The sequence below is a fragment of the Aphis gossypii genome, chromosome X, assembly GCF_020184175.1.
Source record: "Aphis gossypii isolate Hap1 chromosome X, ASM2018417v2, whole genome shotgun sequence".
Classification (NCBI taxonomy): domain Eukaryota; kingdom Metazoa; phylum Arthropoda; class Insecta; order Hemiptera; family Aphididae; genus Aphis; species Aphis gossypii.
Genome location: NC_065533.1, coordinates 13,613,329 through 13,619,328, shown reverse-complemented (window position 1 = coordinate 13,619,328; position 6,000 = coordinate 13,613,329).

Genomic DNA, 6,000 nt, shown 5'->3' with positions numbered 1-6,000 from the left:
AAAATTGTTAAGTACGTTTTTGCTTTATTTGAAAAAATAATATTTCGTTTAAAAAATAATATTATCAATTTTAATATATTGTTGAACCGACTGATAAATTGTTGGTACAACTCGCGTAAAGTCTATATTTTGCCTATAATATGTATTAAAATGCCTATGATGATGACAATTAATATTATATTTTATGTATATAGGTAAGTACTCACGTCCGCATACTAAAGTAATAATATATTGTTGATTTCAATTATTGACGTTTTTATTGTTAAATAATATTGTTATTATTACTTATTGAAAAAGCGCGGACAGGCCGGCACGCTGATCCGGGTGAAGGCCGTGTTGACGTGTTCGGTGGGGCGAATACCCGGTTAGAGGAGACACCGTGACATGTATTTAAAAGTAATGAGACATATATTGCTTTCAAAAAACGATTCTTCAATGGGATTTTTACATTAAATGAACATAATAATGTGAGTTATCTATATATGTATGGTCTTAACTATATATAAAGCCTTGCATCGAATAAAAACATTAGATTGAATTATTTGTATTCCTAATCCACTTTCCGAACCGTCTAAAATGTCAGCCTTATACTTAACTGCATTATATTGTATTTCCCAAAACGTTTCCCGGACTTTGTAGGATTACAGATTTTACAAATGTTATAGAACAGTAAGTTATTATAAGCTTATGTCTAATCTGCAGTGTATCGGGTTTGACCAAATAATAGAATTTGTCCGTAATAATATATTAAGTTGTATATTCGGACGTCAATTCTTAGTTTAATACTGTAAGTTAATAAAGTACGATAACAACACTATAGGTATAATAATATAAACTTTAGTGCCTATATAGTGTTATACCCATAATACTATAATGTATGATGCATAATAAATAGCAACATAACGTACAACATAATAAAAATACAGATTTGGCCAAGAAATAAAAAGATACCAATTAAATTATATAAGTTTATTATTTATATATATTATACGTTTATTAAAAATAAAGAGTAAATAAAATTCGATTGGATTTGGGGGTGAGTTTAGACATTTGCAGTATACATTAGATTATGTATGGATGATTGTCTAGAACTTGAGCAGCGTCAAAATTATTGTAAAATGCTGAGTAGAATAGGTCGTGTTAAAATTTATACTTGCAGATAACTTAGAAATATATGGTCATAAATTTATAAATAAAATAAATTATTTATACAATTTCTGAAAAAATTTGGTAGGTATAATAATATAGTAATTTATAAGATTATAAAAAACTATAAATCCACTTTAGGTTATGTACCTACCTACCTTTTTTTAATATCAATTCTTGCATTGTATATATTTTATTTCATAGCCACCGACGGTTCTATTGTTTTTATTTCATTTATTAGTTACATCACTGCCAGTTATTATATATAAAAAAAAAACTGCTGTTGTAAAATTGTCTGTGCGATATTATTATTATATAATTGCTGTGATTTAAAGTAAAAAATAAAATAAATTCTAGGATGATGTAGTCTGTTTTTTTGGCACCCGATAAAACGCGTTGTCTTGACTTACAGCAAACGGTATTGCTGATTGCGTTTCAACAGTGTCCCGTTTTTTGGGTTGTCGTCAAATTCTAATATAATCGGACATTTAAACTCGTTTGACACAATAAAATATTGTTTTTATTTGTATTAAAAGGTATACAGTCTAATTGGACTTTAAATTGTCTAATATAAAAGCTACATAATATATGCAATATTTATTCATTTTCCTGTTATTTTAACTACCATTATAATAATCTTAAGAATTATTGTTATTTTAAATTATAACAACCGTTTTAATAATACATATGATAGCCATGGTTATTAGAATTTAGGATTTGAGGGTGTAGAATTGTGATGTATATATTTGGTTAGGTACTTGTAAGTTGTATAGTACTTTTTTATTATTAATAATTTATAATAATGAATTGGATATTGCTATAAAAACAATATCAATTATTGTTAGTTATTACTTATTAGCTAATTTATCGTAAACGAAAAATATTTGTATGAATTATATTCATTAGCCTCGGAAACGTTATTAGACACATCACACATATATAAACTATATTAAATTAAAAACAGGTACCTAATATGAATTTTAAAATGTCTATAAATTGCTTGAAGTCGTACTTATAATATACAATGATTAGAACTCATATGCTTGATACATTTTTAAACCATTTTTACAACTGTCAAAAGAAAAATAAATTAACGTTTTCCGGAAAGAAAAGAACCGCACATTATTCGAACCATTATTGTAAAACCAATAGCTTTCTTCACGCTCCGTTCGTAATCTAAAATGTGTGGAATGTGTGCACACTGCACATATGTGGACAAAACAATGTTTTTCCGAACTTAAAAGCGCTATAACATAGATAAGGAAAATGGTAAAGTAAAGAAAACTCTAGGCTGGATTTTAAATTAAAGTAAAACAGTTTCGAGCTATAAAAATAAGTACGAATTGAACTTGTTATACGATGTTAACTGGAAATAAAATATAAGTTTATCTGAAAAACATTATCAAATAGTTATAGTTATGTCTTAGTAATAGTTCGTACACATGTGCACACTATGTCACTGTGACATCCTATAAGTACCTATAGCTAATGTTTGATAGTATTAGAAAAACAAAATATAAAAACAAATAATCATAGTTTTTATTGTTAAAATCGTTTGAAATGATTATTATAGTTATATTGGAAAAGAGTACATCAATTTCAATACTGTGTAATATTATAAGAGCATCTGTGGGATTAGAATTCACACCCCAAGTTTTATGCCGTAAATTACGCCCCTGAATAATTATTTTCATATCACAATGACACGATGAGTATGAAGTACCTACAATCCATTAAAGTTAAGGATTATACACATTAATAATTATTGATACTTCTATATTATAAAATAATATTTCGTTTTTAGCTTGTTTATATTTCGATAGCATTGAGTTAAAAATAAAATATATTATTACTCAAACAGAATAATATAAAAAATTATCACTAACGTATTGATGTCCATGTCTCCAGCAACTCCACCTTCAAAATTCGATCGAAACCTATCATATCAATTTTCCGTACCTCGTTTGTACCTGAAGTGATCACTCATTTTTCCGAAAAAGATTTGCTCAAGTCGATATTCTTTTTGAATAATTAACTTCAACATTCTGCATTGTGCATATTTTGTTAAAGCCCTTAAATTTGTATACGTAAAATTACTATAAATTTTTAACTTCCAAATAGAAACCTATATTTTTAACTTAGTCTTCTGAAAGGAATACTATGACACTGTTGATGTACTGTTTACGTGCGCGCGTACCTTATGGAACATCGAAGAGTACCGAACGAAAAGTTTTTTGTTGTCAACGCGCGTTAAAAGTTTAAGTTATCGCGTATAACTGCTGTATAAACCAACACGAACTTCTTCATCACATGGTCAAAAATGAAAATGCTCATGTATTATGTAAAACGGTGAAAACGCACGCAATATTACATACAAAATATCGGGTTCTTCTTAAAATTTTGAAACCATATATTATATTATACATCTCTTATTATAGGTATACAATACGGTTAATAACCTAATGCGTGGACTGTTGACGCTTAACGAGGACAGTTATTAGGTATATTTTTAGGGAAACAGTAACGGACTCTCACGCGAGTATAATGTTTGTATATTGCGTAACATATAGTTAATTATAATATATACTGCAGACAAGACGTAAAGAAAAACGCGTTTTGTGAAAATGATGGAAAATCTTCCGAAAAAGGTTGACACATGCATATTATATACACACACGCGCTCGCAGACGAGGGGTGAGATGTCCGCTAATATATCATGTTTAATGTTCCTTGTCAAGAACCGTAGTCGCCCGCTTTCGTACAGTCCGCCGTTCACTATACTCGCCACCCCAGTGGCAAAACTATTTTCGAGGGTTTTATTGCTCGTACGGCCCGCACGCACATGATGGACACTGGTCAGCTAATTTTGATATATATAATATGCGTGTGTGTGTGTGTGTGTGTGCTTATATATATTATATCTCATACACATACAAGACGTATATATAGCACGCGAACGCACACACAACACACTCCATACGAGCGCGTAACAATAATATAACAATATATATACACACACGCCCGACGTACATATATATATATAATAATATATTATAGAGTATTGTAGTGCCGTATACTGCATTGTTCCACGACCCAAAGTCGTTGTTTCCCCCATAATATTACCTTCGTGTTCAATTGCTATTTCGGACAGTCCACCCACCCAAATGGTCTAAAACGTCCGATATTTATACGATTGATATCCATTATACGAATTCTGACATTACTGCACTAAGTCGGCTTTATACCCTATACAGTATACACGTATGTATATATAATAATATACGCCCGTTCAGAGTTATTAATGTATATAATATAAATTGTACACTGCGTATATTATAATATATCTTTGTTATTATATGGGCTGCTATTTGGTATTGACGTTGTGGATTAAAGTTTTAACTGCACCGACACATATATATATATATATATATATAAAATGATGCGTTTATGATAGTAAATATTTATATATATAACGCTCATAAGACTATTACGGCACACTGCTTTATGTATTATGAACAACTAAATAATCAAAAACCTTCAGGGTCATTGTTTTCGCTATATTATTGTAATGAAACGGTTTAATATATATATGTGTTTAATACGTGATTAATCTGTATGGAAATCGTTAAATAATAATTAAAATTACTTTTTATACTGTTTGCATTTATATATAGATAGATATCATAATGTATATGTATATGTATACAAAAAAAATAATTGTGTTTTAAAGGCTATTATACTTATTATAGTCAATCTACTGGACGATTATAAATAATTTAAAAAAATATTATCATGTACCAATGCAAACTGGCATAATATTTATACATATTCGTTTAAGGAAAAAATTATTAATTTATATTTTGTACTTAATATCTCAGTATTAAGTATATTTTGGTATCGATGCAGCGTACAAGAATCTATGCACGAGCATAGGAAGTTGGAAGGTGGATGGTTACAGGTTTTATATTATGTGCCTTATACGTGGCAAATTGGGACTACGCGGTAGAACAGTAATAAATTATGTGTATTCTTCGTCCTCTGTTAGTTAGGCCGCGAGTTAGAAGTGTGCCTGGATTCTTGCTTATTTTGTGCATGATTTGATGTTTTAAAATACCCCTATAAGTTTGATATATGTCAGACAGAGGGGTGTTTTGGGTGTTCAAACACCTTACCCCCCGAAACATTTGGTTTTTGAAATAAAAATATAATATTAACAAATTAAAATAATTAATATAATTTGAATAAAATATAAATACTTACAGGATTTATACATAAAATAAAATTATACCTATTCTATATTGACGTGATGAGTAAAAAAGAATTTGAAAAAAGCTCTACTTTTCAATAACTGATTTTTAATAACACCCCTCCGCTCACGAATTTTTTTCCTACGTACGTCCCTGATGTCAGACATAATATTTTATTACTTATGCTTAATACTGTAATTGTATACCTACTACAACGACGTAACTATAAACAGTTATGGGTTATTATTATTATTATTTTTTTTTTTTATACCAAAATTGTAAACCCTCTACATAATGAAAAATACTACAAATTTGGGCCGAAGAAATATCCACGCATGTCAAACTGATACATAATTTGGTGAGTCACACTGTCACAGCAGGGGACGAACGAATAAGTGACAATAACTACAAATATATTATGTTATTAGTTTATTATATTAAACGTGAAATTGAATAATCCCTTTCAAATAACGACTGTATAGAGCTGGTAAGTTATAGAAGATAAAATCGATAACTGTTCTCTTAAAATATTTAAATTACGTAAACGATTTTAAAAATATGTTACAACTAAAAAAGTACTTAATAATTATTAGTTATGTAACGATAT